Here is a 14,139-nt window from a genome sequence, read left to right as displayed (position 1 = left end):
ATCTTCCTCTCTGTGCTCCATTTGTAAAATGGGAGCAGAGATGGTGACCTTTGCCAAGGGCTTGGGTGAACAATGAACCATCAGATCAATATGTGTACGAGTCTAACATGTCAATGTTAGATGCCCTCCGCTCTCGCCGCCTGGGCAGGGTGGCTCAGCAGTGTTAAGGACAGTAACAGCAGCCTCCTGAAAGGTTTTTTGTGAGAAGGTGTGCCACATCCCTTCTCTCCATATTGGAGGCACTTTGTCCTTTCGGTGTGCCAAAGGACTAGTTTGGACTTGGGACACTCCAGCCCTACACTCTGGGACCATGGGGACAGCAGACAGAAGAGCCAGTGTTGGCTTCTGGGCTTGGGGGGACCAAGCAGGATGCTGCAACACCCCACACTAGCTTGTGTGCAGCACAGGGCCTACCTCTGCCTGCACTACCCTCCCCGTGGTGGTGCAGCCACGGCCCTGTGGGCTGTGGTGCCCCTGGTGCTGTGGGGCGAAGGCACTGCCTACACCCACCCCGTGATCACTGATTTGGTGCACACCGACCCCTCTCCTGGTTCCCCCAGCTCCTGGAGCGGCTGGTCGGGTGGGATCACACAGGGATGGAAAACTCCGTCTCCTCCTCCAGGCTTGCAGTGGGTGGGTGGCAACACCCAGCCCAGCAGGAACCACTCCTGCCCTTCAGCAGCCAAGGACCAAACCGGATCAGCTGCAGGATCAGTGCCGGTCCACGGCAAAGGCTTGGCATCCCATCAGGGGCCTGGGGAGCTGCTGGGCCTTGTGTTGCTGAATCACAGAAAGACCAGCCACGAGAGCCATATACCTTGCTGCTGGCAGGCTGGACTTTGCGCTGGACTTTGCACTGTCCTTGGGGACAAGTTTAGGATTGAACATGTGCATTTTTGGCTGTGGAATGATGTGTAATTGGTTCCTTTCACTGAACCCAGAGTCTCTTTTCAGGTATACAGCCCTAGAAGGAGGGTGGACTTTGCAGGAGAGGTGGGTTCCATAGATCATGGAGCATATTTCATTAGGAGAATAATGTTATCTTTATTTTTTTCCTGAGCAATCCTTTGCACACACTGCATGTGTTTGTAATGAATATAACCCTTTCAGATGATTCAGTGACATGCTGTAAAATATCATACTTGGCTAAGCATTTTCTGTATATTTTTTCCGACCTAGAGTCATTCATGTCATCTCTCCATGATGCAGTGCTATAATATTCAAATATTTGGTAGCCAATTGCTTTTGATATTTATATCCATTTTAAGGGAGTCACAATGAATAAATGTGTCCAGCTCGAACTTTATGCAAAATAAGCTATGTGTAAATCAGTAAATCATTAATAGAATGAATAATTTGCAAAGACTGAAGACTGGATTGTGTTTCAAGCTTTCATCTGTTTTATGTATTTTAGAAGTCGCCAATGGAGAAAACACATTGTGTGTGATAACTGAGGTCCCCATCACAGACCATGTACACAGTAGTGTGGTTTATACTTGATCAAATGATCTTTGTAAACCAAGGCATTTTGTATAGATTGTGCTCTGGGCTTGTTCTGCTTAATAAAAGTAGAATTTAAAGACTGGGAACAGCAAACAGCAGAGGAAGATGAGACATTCCTATTTAACACCTTCCTCAGCAACTCCCAACTCCAGAAGTGAGAGCCGGGTGGCAAAGTTCTCTCTTTTATTAAACAACGTGAAGGAGGTAAAAGCAAAGGAGGGGGCTGACACTAAGTGAAGAGGACAGGAAGGATTAAGATGCCCATATAAGCACTAACTTCACAAGCTGGACATGCATATTTGTGTTCCTGGTGTCCCTGTCTCCACTGAGGTCTGGAACTGAAGAGTTGTGCAGCTTGAAACACCCTGCCAGGATTACAGTATATTGAAAGTGTCTTTCCTTTTTTTTATTATATGTATTCTTATTTTTACATAGCTTTTTCAGAGCTGTGTCATCCAGCAAATCCCTGTGGGAGGGCATCCTGGTTTCCTAGCAAAAGCTGGTTCCTTCATTATGCCTTACCGGGGATATTGGCATGCAGTCCATTCCCTCTTCAAGGAATAAACAACCCCATGGGCAATGTTCAATATGATTCATTCTCTGTGTGACTGTGACAGCATCAAAACCTGCCTAATGCAGCTGGATCTGAGGCTGGCAGGAGGACTGGAATAAGGAGGAGGCTTGGCATGGGGGGGAGCGGAGCCTGAGCCACTGTGAGGGGGCTGCTGGCAGTGCAGTGCTGTGCTGCTGCTGTTCCCTGAGCAGGGAACAGGGAACAGGAGTTGCTGTTCCTTGCGGATGGTCTGTGACTCTGGACTGTGCCATGTCAGGACATCAGTCACGGAGAAACTGCATCACATCTGGGTCTCCCACACTGAGTGAACCGGCTCCTGCTCATGTCCAGGCCTGTCCCAGACACCAGTTGAAACAACTGGGTCAAACATTGGATCAGGAGGTCTGCACCATTTCTGCAGCAAGGAAAGACACCAGCATTACCTGTCAGCTGAAAGGAGGCCAAGAATCAATTCTTCTCAGAGTAGACTCTGCCTGTAAGTGTGAAACAACCCTGAGGAGAGGCAGCACTTTCCAGAATTTTTAGCATTTTGTCTAAATGTCCTTCATCTAGGACTAGAGCAGAGATAATAAATTTTTACAACTTTTTGGATGGCTTTACCTTTTGGCAAAATCTTATTTTTGCTCTGCTCATCTAAACTTGCAGAATTCTTAATTTAGTGAGTGACAGTTAACAAGTTAGTGGCTGGGACAGCAGTGAATTTAACCATAAAACTAGAGAAGAGAACTAGAGAATGAATCATGGAGAACAGTTAATACAGATGTGCAAGGTATGCTAACTATGATTAGCTTTAGTCATATACAGTCCTGTAATTATTTGAAAATTGTGCAGAAATATCCTCTCACAAGACCAAAATGAATCAAAAAATGCTGTTCTGATCGTTTATTGAATCAATGAAATTTAGATTAGGCAGTTACTAAATTCCTGTTTACACAACAGACCTTAATGGCTCCAAAGGAAGCCCTCAAATGTATTTGACAAATAATCCCTATTTATGAAAGCCCCATAATATGCATTTACATAATCCCCACTTTAAAAAGCTATATCAGCTCTAAAGTTCTTCAGCTCAGAGATACGCCCCAGGGGATTAACAGTACCAAACAAAACAAAGGGAAGTAAAATGTACACACACATCCACCAACACGCACTACAGCCTTCAGGATTAACACACGCAGGAGGAAGCAGGGATAACCCACCAGCTCCCCTCACCCTCCTCCACCTCCAGCAGGGTTTGTGCATGTGCACAGGCATGAACACATGCACATGCCCATCTCTGCAAGTGGCTCCACATGATTCTGAGCACGTGCGTGGTGCCGCGGGGTCTCTCTGCATCGTGTCCCTCCCGGCTCTCCTGGCCTTTTTTCACAAGTGCAATATTGGTTCATCCTGTATGTCCAGTAAGTACCATAATGAAACAAGCAGTCTGTACTCATGTTTTGAGGTGTGCATAGCAGCTTTAGAAAGCAGCTGAACTGACACAGAACTGGTGGATTGTGCATTTTATTCATACTCAAGATGACTGGACAGTTGCTGATATTCTCATGTGATGGATGCGGCATTTTGCTGTCGAAGTACGACATGGTATGGATCTGCAACAAGCATGTTAATGTTGCTGAAGGGTTTGAATTAAAAAAAAGCTGTTCTTCACTGTGGAAAACAAGCTATCTCTGAAAAGCTGATTATCCTGAAGTGCAAATTTTGGATACTGATTTCTTACCTTCTTTAATTTTACCCTGTCTTTGCAGCTACCCCTTGTTTAGGAACAAAAGGGTTGGACTTGATGATCTCAGAGGTCTTTTCCAAACTGTTTGATTCTATGATTCTATGATTCCATGAAAATGCTACAGGTCTTGTCTCATGAAGCCCCAGTTTTACAATTCTAGTGGTTGGGTAAAATATATTGGATTCAAAGTAAGAAAGGGAAAATACTGAAGAATTCATTTCCAGCCTCAGAGAAATGCCTTTGCTGCCTGTACATTCTGAATTCTCTGTATGTGTCTTTTGCTTCAAACTTTTTGATTAGCATTTCTAATATAAATGAGAACACAAAAGCACAGAAATGGAGTTTACCCTCAGTGAATGGCAGCATTGAAGTTCTGTGGAGATTCGTGTGCACAAAGCTCGTGCTATCCCAAAGGTTCCGTGTTGCCGTCCAGCTGCGGGGGCGCTGCAGGCGCTGCGCAGAAATGGGATTTCTCTGGATTGCCGGGGTCGGGCAGGGTCCGGTGTCCCCTTCTCCCTCTGCCAGGGGTGGCTGAGGCAATCCCTGCCCGCCTCCCTCCAAAAAGCTTTGGACTCCTCAGCCCAGGGAACTCTCTTCTCTCTCTGCAGAAAAACTCTTCACCTTAAACCCAGACTCATTCCCCGAGTGAGGTCAGGGATAACAGGAGGGCTCAGCCCTGGACTGTGCAGCTGCCCGAGGCATTGAGCATTTCTTCCCAAAATAACACAGAAGATCAGGAATTTCATTCTGTGTGCTCCCAGCTCAGTTCCACCTTAATGATGAAACTTTTGGGTTAAGGTTTCCATTTAATGAGGATCTTTACATTTTTCATAAAACAACCACATGAATAAATACTCAGTTTAGAACTGATAAGACCTGGGGGTGAGTTTGGCTGGGGTTCAGCAAGAAATATTATGCATTTGGCAGATAAAGGTTTCTGTGGCTGTGGTGTCACTTGATCTTGTCAATGTAATATCAATTCGAACGTGGAGAAGGAAACAGCCGTTATTTTACTGGAGTGCAGTAATGGGATCTCAGGAATCACCACACCCACAGCTGGTCAGACTCAGGAGCTCTCCTGTGCTTGTCCCTCCCAGTCTCTGCTGGGGAGCAGTGACTGCAGCCAGCAGAGCAATCTGCAGAGAGCAGATTTCTGCTGAGAAAGGGGAATTGTACAAAGAATGGTTCATTTTTACATTTTTACATTTTCCAATCATATTTGGTGTAGGACATGTGTGTTCCTTTATTCACCCCACTGCACACTGATTACTCTAATGATGCACAGTTACAGAGCTGGTCTTTCCATATTGACAAGCCATGCTTCCCAGGTTGGCTTCCCAAACTGGGATGTTTTGAGAAATGTACAGATATAGAAGAATAGGGAGAAATTTTCTTTGTGGCAAGGCTGAGGTGCAAGGGTTGGGAGATGAAGGGATGAATTCCTGTAATTTTGTTGTTACTACAAATTATACTTTGTTTAAACTCTCCACCTCAGGCTTTGATCTGCTATACTAGTGCTAATCCATATATTTATGCTTTGCTAGTATGGATTCAAAGTGGCATAATTCAGCTCAATATCAAAACCAAGAGTCCTTCCTATCTTCTGCCTGCACTGTCACTGTGTCATAATTCTTACACTTTTGGTGACATGTCAACAGTCCTTTTGTGTTAACTGAGGCACAGGGCGAGTTCAGAAGGCAGGAAAAAATCCATTTTAATGAAATTCACTTCTCAGGTGATTATGTGCTTCTGGAGAACAGAAATCAGGCACCAGCTTTCAGACTACTCTGCTTCTCCCTGCCTGTGCTCCAGCACACTGAGTACCCCACGTGCCTGGCTCTTCTCCCACTGGGAACAGGGACCCGGAACTCAGCTGCAGAGAGGTGATGCTGCTGATCCCTTTCTCTGGAGAGAAAGGGAAGTGGTGAGCAACTGGTGTAGAGGATTATGCCTGGGACAGCATCTCACTAAGCATGTGCTGCTTTGTAATGATGATGCCACCAAAAATTTTAATTTCTTCATCTCTTTTTGAGCCAAGCTCAATGATGAAAATATCAAACCTGGTCAGTTCCGAGGCTCGTCTTTGACCAACTCACCCAGTAACTTCTCCTTGTGTGTTGCTTCCCAGCAATCTTTGGGTTTCTGCCCTCCCTTTGGCAATTTCCTTAATAATTTAAATAGTTCTATTAACCTGAACTTCCTTCAGTCCCATAAAGAGCACTTATGAGGGGTCTGCACCACTGAAATCCCATAGCAGATGGATGGGTAAGGTCGTACCTGTCAGACAACATTTTCTTGTGCCAACAAACAGCATTGAACTGAGTGGGAAGAGCAGATGCTGTAAGGGACAAACCTTTCCAGACGTGGACCAGCTGAACCAATTCATGCTACTGCTGTTGGGACAGGAGGAGCTGAGGATGAGGAGCCTGTTTGGTGCTTTGGCAGGATGTTCCATCTGTGAGTCACAGCTCTACTGGAGCCGTACCAGCCTCTCGGCCAGACAAGCTTTGCCTTCATTAACTCTTTCCTGCAGGAGATGCAGAAGCCAATTAATTACAACTCTAGCTTTTTTTTCCATTAAACTCCTCTAAGCTTCAGGGGAAGAGCCTTAAGACTCTACTCTGATCCTGTTGCCACTGACGCCTGTAAAAAGCTCTCCACAGACTTGGATGGGAAGAGACATTAATTCCATGTCTGCTTTCAGCCTGGAGCATGGCGACACTCAGTGCCACTGCCAGGAGGGCTGTGCCTCCAAACACAGCCCATCTTCCCCATCAGTGCCTGCCTTAGGGAGAGAATGTCAGCAGAGAATGATTTCTGATGGTCCCAGAAACAACGGACCCAGTGGCCATACTCTGTAGTTACTATCAAAACCTCGCTCCCCTGTCTGATCTCAAACTTTCATTCTGCTGCTCCCTGTAAAGACAGACCCTGAGCCATTCACCTTTCAAGCTGAATGGACTTTCGTTAATTGAATTTTCAAAGAGAGATAATCACATCTGAAATGACAGGTATCACACAGTTTTTCTTCTAGAAGAGAAATCTTCACAAGCAGAGACTGTCACAGCTCCACAAGGCTGGCAAGTGGGCAAATCTCAGAAAAGAACTGTTCCTCAATCTCCTTTACATAAACTACTTGTGTTTCAAAGAAGTCAGAGGACTGAATGCAGGTTGTCTGTGTCCCACTGGACTGCACAGTTGACAAGGCAGGAGTGGGTCCTGCTTTGTTATAAGAACAAGTTAGATGCCATCACCTGGTGTAACACTAAAGACACGTCTTTGCATGGATTCCGAGGTCACAGTTCCCCGTACTCTGCACAAGCGGCAGTTTTTTATTCACAGGCAGATTGCCGGCGTATTTGGTGTGGAGTATGTACAAGGTGATAAAAGAAGTGATATTATTTATACAGCATATGAAAATGCAACTGGTCTTCTGGAGTTAGGATAGCAGAGTTCAAAGTCAAATTTCGCTTTGTTGCCGTGTGTTGCAAGTATCTCATTGGCGAGGGCCCAGCACTTCTCAGACTGGTTACAGGACTGTTTCATCTGAGCTCTGATCTGTGCCACAACTTGTATTTCTTGTATTTTGTTTAACTGCACTGTAGGCCATCAAACTCCCACTGCAGTCAACAGGCCCTCAGGATCTGGTCTTTCTCTCCAATCATGGTGCAATGATGTGTCATCTCTTCACTCTGACTACTGTTCTGAACACTTTCTTTCCCAGTCCCACTTTTTTTGGGTCAATATTTCTTACAACCTTATCAACAAAATTTTTTACAGCAACACAGAAGACTTGCTTTCCATCGGTGCTGGTGATAGCAACACAGGCTTCCCAGTGGGAATGATGCTCCCCTTGCTTTTCAGACACCTATATATCCCAAGAATCATTGGTTCAGGGGCTCTGCCTGTTTGTGAGAACACAGTGAGCACCTTCCTGCAAGCCTGCCCCCTCACTGTCAGCTAGATCGGACTATGGGCAGGTTTAGGCACCTGTCACAATTCTTATGTGGGTGAGGCAAGGCTCACGGAATGGTAACACAGAGCCATCAGCTGCCTCAGACAAAACAGCTGTTTGTTCCTGTGTCAGCACTGTGGGTGGGTGGTGCACTGATGACATTTATAGGAAAATTTCCTTTCCATACTAGGCAGTGAAACAGACTTTTGCTAGAATGTGTTCTTTTCACAAGTAATTTTTTTCTTTCAAATTCCTACCCTGAGATCCTAAAGTTACGTATAGTAATAAGGCAGAACATCAAAAACTGCCCCGGTGTGGAAGCTTGTATATCCCCTCTGCTTGCATTGCTTCAAGAGCTGCAACTGCTTTCCTCCACGCTAGGTACTATTTTCATTAGATACCCGACCTCTGGTTCTGATTAAATAACTTGTATAATTAGATTGAGACATCTGCTTATCCCTGGGGGAAGAAATCCCTTTCAGCACTGGACTAAGCCTGATTTGGTTAATTACCTTAGCAGTACTGTATTAATACGTAGTTTCTTGATGGCAAGAAGCTGTGGTATTAGGTTTATTCCTCCTTGCTTTCACAATACTATAGTAAGACAGTTTAAGGATTAAGAATCAGGCAGTGAGCCCAATATTTCCCTCCTCTCTTCACTCATGTCAACACTCTCCCCTCATTTTATACATTAAAATATTCTCTGTTTTACTTGCCTGTGAATACAGTTTCCAGGTTCTTTGTTGTAGATGTAAGGATAATCTATTCCCAGTGACTGCTAGAAGCAGTGCACCCTGGGGTACTTGTGAGTAATTAAAGTTCTCAGAGCTCTTTAGCAATGTGAATTTCTATCAACAAATGATTACTATTGGGCACTGCTGTTTTCCAGTTCGCCCTCCAGAAGCAGAGCAGCCCATATGTAAATGGCCAAGTGGAACATGGGGAGAGCAAGGTGGGAGTGCACTTGGGTTTGCAGACACCATCCTTTTCCTCTGGTGTCTGCAGGCAACTGCACTGCAAAGCAACTTCAGGAAACTGCAGGAAACCCAGATTCTGTCCTTTGGTCAAGCTTGACCAAAAGTGAACAAACCTACGTATACTGAAAAAGAAGCAGCTGGGATTTGCATCCAAGCTTGGGATAAACAATTCTCAGAAGAGGCGGGAGCTCTAGGACAGAGGATGTTCTTGAGGTGCACAGCCAGTGCTGCTGACAGTGGCCCGTGGGCAGAGGCTCCTGCCAAGGCACCCACCAAAGCTCACCCACCACACTGAGCACCCCAAAGTGCCACTGGCTCTGAGCTGATTATTTAAACAGGTTGGTCTAGGGGCCCAAAAGTGTTTCTGGCAATGGTGAGAACTGAAGCAGGAGCAAAAGGAACATTATGCAATAGAACATTTTTCTATCAACAGATGGAAATACCTAATAAGATGTAAATCATCTATTTGATAACCAAGCCATCACAAAAATAGAGATTCAGGCTTCCTAGGGAAACTTCGATTCTCAGAACCATGTATTTACTATTTATATGACTTGTCAGCCTATCTAAAGGCTCATCCTTCTTAGAATGCTCTATGGGTAACCAGAAGGGACTTTCAGAAAGAATTGTCTGGACACTTTTCAAAGCAAAAATATATTCAGTGCAGAATTTAATTGTAACACTAAATCTGTGAGTTTCAGAAAAAGGTGATGGGGATGGAAATCATGGAGGAGGAGAGGCACAGGAACATAACATCAAATGCCCATAGGAGGTGAGAGCAAAGATACCCTGTCCAGCAGCAGAGGCACAGGGAGGACTGTCAGGACAGCACAAAGCTCGCACCGATGCCTCTACAGAACACTTTCCCAGGGCCTGACAGCTTGCAGAGAGATATCTCCCATGACAGAAGTGAGGTTTGTTATTCAATAGCCTCTAGCTTATTTTTCCCCTTTTACAACTTTGTCCAGGTTTTTTTTTTTTTCTTTTTAATGTAAACCTTCAGCATGCACAACATTCTGCAGCAAAGATTTCTGCAGATAAATGGCACATTGTCCAAAGAGCCACCTTCTTCTGTTTGAATAACTAGAGCCAGTGAACAAGTTACCTCTGGGTGACTTCATGCTATTCATGATTCCAGAGACTGCTCACATTTTGTCCCACAGTCACATCTTCCCACACTGAGGAATCACAGTCCATGGAGCTGTGCCTCCTATAGATGCTCTTTGATACCCCAGATCAGTCTTGATTCACATTTCTGAATATTTTCCAGGTACATAAATTCTTCATCACCTAGAAGAGAAAAAAAATTGAATAATTTAACTGGACTTCTGTGGCCTATGTTCACAAGACTACCGGGCCACCCAAAGCAGCAGTCAGGAAGGAAGTGCCTTCCAAGAGCTGAGACTGCTGTGGGGCAAATAAATTCTGTTTGGAAAGATTTAAAGGCAGCAAAACTGAGGAACAGTTTGGGTTTTGTTAAGATATAAACTAGCCCCTTTTCTGGGCAAATGGTGTCAATAAGCTTTCTCACATTCTTCTGAACAACCAAGTGGGGAGATGAGCAGGCACTGCAAAGGAGGCAGAAGCAGCAGAAGTGTTTCTTGCAGCACCCCTCAGCACAGAGTCCAAGAGATGGCTTCCTGGCACACTAGTTCCAGTTTCAGGTAAGGAACATTTTGCCTCCACTTTTTTTTTTAGGTCAGAAGGTGAGTACAGGTTGGGCTTTGTCCTGGGTACTTTTCATTCCTTGTAACTTTCACATGGAAGCATGAAATATAGCCGGATACATTTCAAACAAGGCAATGGATTACCTCCACCGACGTGCTGCCCAAGGTGTCCATTATTTATAGACCTCATTTTCTTGGAGCAGATTTGCATAGCTGAGCTCCCCGTGGCTGACAGGCTGTGAGCAGCTGTGAGGCTCTGCAGTCAGCCTGGTTATGGGAGCAGGAGAACCCGGCAGCCAGGGATCACTTCATGTTACATTGCACCGGGACCGACCCAACCTGTCCACAGACTGCAGAAGTGTCTGCAAAAAAAGGGCAGAGGAAAATTTTGCCAGAAGACCAAGACTGCTGTGTTCTGGAGGGGATATTTCATGATTCCTCACATCACTTTGGCATTATGAGTGCTTAGCAAGTACAGTGGCAACATCCAGATCAGCCAGTGCTGTGCATCCATGGCATGTTTGGGGGATGCAGGCCCTGTCAGGGCCTGGCCGAACTCTCATGCACACATTGTCACTAGCAGGAACTTTCAGCTTGAGAGAAAGCAAACTGCTTTGTCAGATGCTACACAAACAGCCCTACATCTGGCTGGGAACAGATGCTGCCAGGTGTCAGCTGGGTGGATTGCTGCTGTTTTCATCAAATGAATTAAAGTATTGATCTGCCAGGAGCTGGAGTTTGTGTTTTGGAGTTTGTCATTTCCTTCACTGGTGGCAGCTTAAAACCAGTCCTCTGTGGATGAGGCTTACCAGTGCACATTGCAGGAGAAGGGTCAGCCCTGGAGTCAGGGAGTCAACACTGTAAGAGAAAAGGGACAGCACAATGTACTTTTTTCCTGGGAAAAAAGTGTCACAGAAGCCATACAAAGAAGGTAGCTCATGAGAAGGGGTTGGTGGCTCATGGTGCCTCCAGAGAGCTTCTGCAGGGAGAATGCTGAGTTAAGAGGAGACACTGGTGGGAGGGAAGGGACGGACTGGCACAAGCCCTGCTGCACTGCTATGCTCTGGCATCCCTGCTCCTGAGCAGGTTGTACCATGGTGGTGGGACTCCACTCCTTCAGCTGCCCTGGCCAGGTCTCCCCTGCTCCCCACCAGCTGCTGCCATTCTTCCACGGGCTCACAGCTGTGGGTGGCACAGGAGTGAGCCCCATCACCAGGGAGAGCCTGAGCTATGTTAGATCCAATTGCACAAAGCTGGATCATGTATCACAAAACCAGCTTTGCTTAGTTAATCCTCTGATTGATTTTAAGGCCTTGCTGAGACTGAAAGACTATTAAGAGATTTGTGCTGGCAGTATCTCCCAGCACAGGAATCACCTCCCCTGCTGTGCACCTCACATTTCCTGGCCATGGCCCAAGCCCTTTCCCAGCACAGGTAAGCCCTTAGATCTTCCACTTAAATTCTATCAACTTTCTCCTTGCTGAGTCTCCATCTGGAAGAGGAACACACAAGCAGAGGCCACAGGGGGTGCCAGTCCCAGTCCAGCTTTCCAGGCATCGGCTGCAGCCAGGCACCCACAGGGACATCCTATCTGGGGTGGGCTGCTGCTCCCTTGTCTGCCACTGTGGGGGCAGAGGGTCTCTCATCACAGCTTCAGGAATTGCAGCCCAATATGCTTTGTTTTTCCCTGTATTTTTCCTCTCGATCCTTGAATCTCACTGTTGGAAGTTCCCTTCCCCACCTCTCATATGCCTGTCTCCCATATGGGCACTGGTGTTGCCTTGTGCTCAGTCTGGCAGAAGCCTTGCAACACATCCTTGGTGTTCCCTGTTTCCCTTCTTCAACATCCCCAGCCCAGCTTGGATGGGGTGCTGTGTGCTGAGTGTGCAGACCTGAAACGCTTGCTCTTGCCTTTGACTGCTCATGTGCCTGCCTGTTTTCCCCAGCACCTGCCTCCTCATGTCCAGATTCAAACTCCAGATAATGTAGCCCTGCTAGCCTCCTGGGCAGGGCTGTGTATGCTGGGAGAAATGCTAACCTTGAAAATTGGGTGTGAGTCTGTGGGATTCCTCAGATGCTTTCTGCCACTGGGATTGTGTGGAAGATGCTGAAGTCTGACCTTCAGTTCCAGATATCTCAAGTTCATGTCAGAAATTATGCCTAAGTAACTACCTGGCAGGCCACTGTCCTAGATATGGTAAACCAAGACACAAGAAATTAAGTTTTCTCCTGTGGTTGGGCACCTTCTTTGTTGCAGCAGGTAGAAGCTCTCCAAGGAGACATTTTTAAGGAGCTCTCTGATCATTGCTCCACTCCACAGATTCTCCAGGGACTGGGGGCCCTGCTGAGCCCCTGGTACCCTGGCAGGAAGAGCCACCCAGCAGAGACCATCCTCAGCACAGACTGGTGCTGGGCTCAGATGCCACTGAGTAGGATCTGGACACACTTGGCTGTGGTGAACTAATCCTGAGGCACACAGAAAAAGCAGATCCCAGCCCTCTCCCTGGTGCTGGCAAACTGTTACCCCGTGGCTCTGGCCCCAGGATGGTGTCTGAGGCCAGGCTGTAAGTGGAACAGAGAGGTGCAGCCTCCTGGATTTCCTCTCTTGGTTATGCTGCAGCTGCAGATGTGGAAGTCTTGGACTGCACCCAGCCTATGCACTCCTGAGCCTCACCACCCAGTTTGCTTATTGGGCACAAAGGCTTGGTGCTGCACACCTCCAGCAGAGCAGGGCACGTGGCAGGTGGCATCTGGGACATGAAACTTTCAGTCCTTCAGACACTGCTGCCAGATCCACTCAGCACAGGCCAGCAGCCCCCCTGCCAGGGGAACCAGGTGAGCCAGGTGATGCTCAGTCCAGGTCTCAGGGCACACCTGTGCACAGTGCAAGAGACCCACCACAGACTATGAGCTGAGCCAGCTGAAAAGGAGGTTTATTACAGCACCTTGAAAGAGGATGAAAAACTCAGGGGAGGGCTTGTAAAGTGCCAGAGGCCTTCAAATGAAAAGATCTTAAACCAAGACCAGATTCTAAAGCACCAAACTCTTTGTCTGGTTCTAATGCCACTTCCCGTCCCTGCTACAGGGCTGAGAAGTGTCACAGATCTGGTGCCTTTTGTTGATGTGACTTGAGCAGTGCACATACCAAGAAGAAGAGCACAGAATGGGGATGAAGCTCTGGCAGGATTCCCAGCACAGGGAACACTCCAGCACAAGTTTTGGAAGGTTTGCAATGAGCACATAAAGCAACTTTGCTCCTTGTGAGAATGACCAGGAAAGGGAGAAACAAGAGATTGCAAACCCTGGTATCAATTCCACATGACACAGTGGAGTAAACAGTGTGAAACACCTGGGAATAAGGTCTCACATCTACTGTGTAACAGAGGCTTATTAGAAGTAGGTTGTGCCATGCAAGTCCAAAAGTCTCCTTCACTTGAGACACTGACTTTGCACGACAGAATTCATTTTTATTGCAATAAAACAGTTGATATAATGCTGCATAATGAGCTTAAAGCAGGTAACTGAGCAAAGAAGTCCCAGAGACAGACGGGGGGGGTGGGGGGGGTGGGTTGGGCAGGTAGGCAGGGTCCAGGCTCACAGTGGCAGTGCCATGCCACTAGTGGGGAGCAAAGTGATCCCACAGAGGATCTAGTTCACAGACACATTCCTCCTGGGGGGCAGAGATGGACAGCAGGATTTTGTGAGCCTCTAACTTCAAAAGATCAGTGGCCATGACAGGC

At 46.7% G+C, this 14,139-nt stretch overlaps 1 long non-coding RNA gene across 2 annotated transcripts in view; it reads right to left on the bottom strand.

The window, feature by feature from the left end:
* Positions 1 to 2,952: 2,952 nt before the first annotated feature.
* The window catches only part of LOC135402106 (uncharacterized), a 63,025-nt gene continuing 51,838 nt past the window's right edge, over positions 2,953 to 14,139 (bottom strand). Inside the window, exons 2-4 of one of the 2 annotated variants that reach the window (XR_010425027.1) lie at positions 11,209 to 11,257; positions 9,838 to 10,022; positions 2,953 to 6,327 (exon numbers count right to left, since the gene is read on the bottom strand). This is a non-coding gene — a long non-coding RNA (uncharacterized LOC135402106). Of the gene's footprint in view, positions 6,328 to 7,748; positions 10,023 to 11,208; positions 11,258 to 14,139 lie in introns of those variants that run through there. The other variant, XR_010425026.1, reaches the window with a different exon arrangement.

This window comes from Pseudopipra pipra, chromosome 24, assembly GCF_036250125.1.
Source record: "Pseudopipra pipra isolate bDixPip1 chromosome 24, bDixPip1.hap1, whole genome shotgun sequence".
Classification (NCBI taxonomy): domain Eukaryota; kingdom Metazoa; phylum Chordata; class Aves; order Passeriformes; family Pipridae; genus Pseudopipra; species Pseudopipra pipra.
Note: the sequence above shows the minus strand (reverse complement) of the source record. Positions and strands in the feature narration are given on the sequence as shown.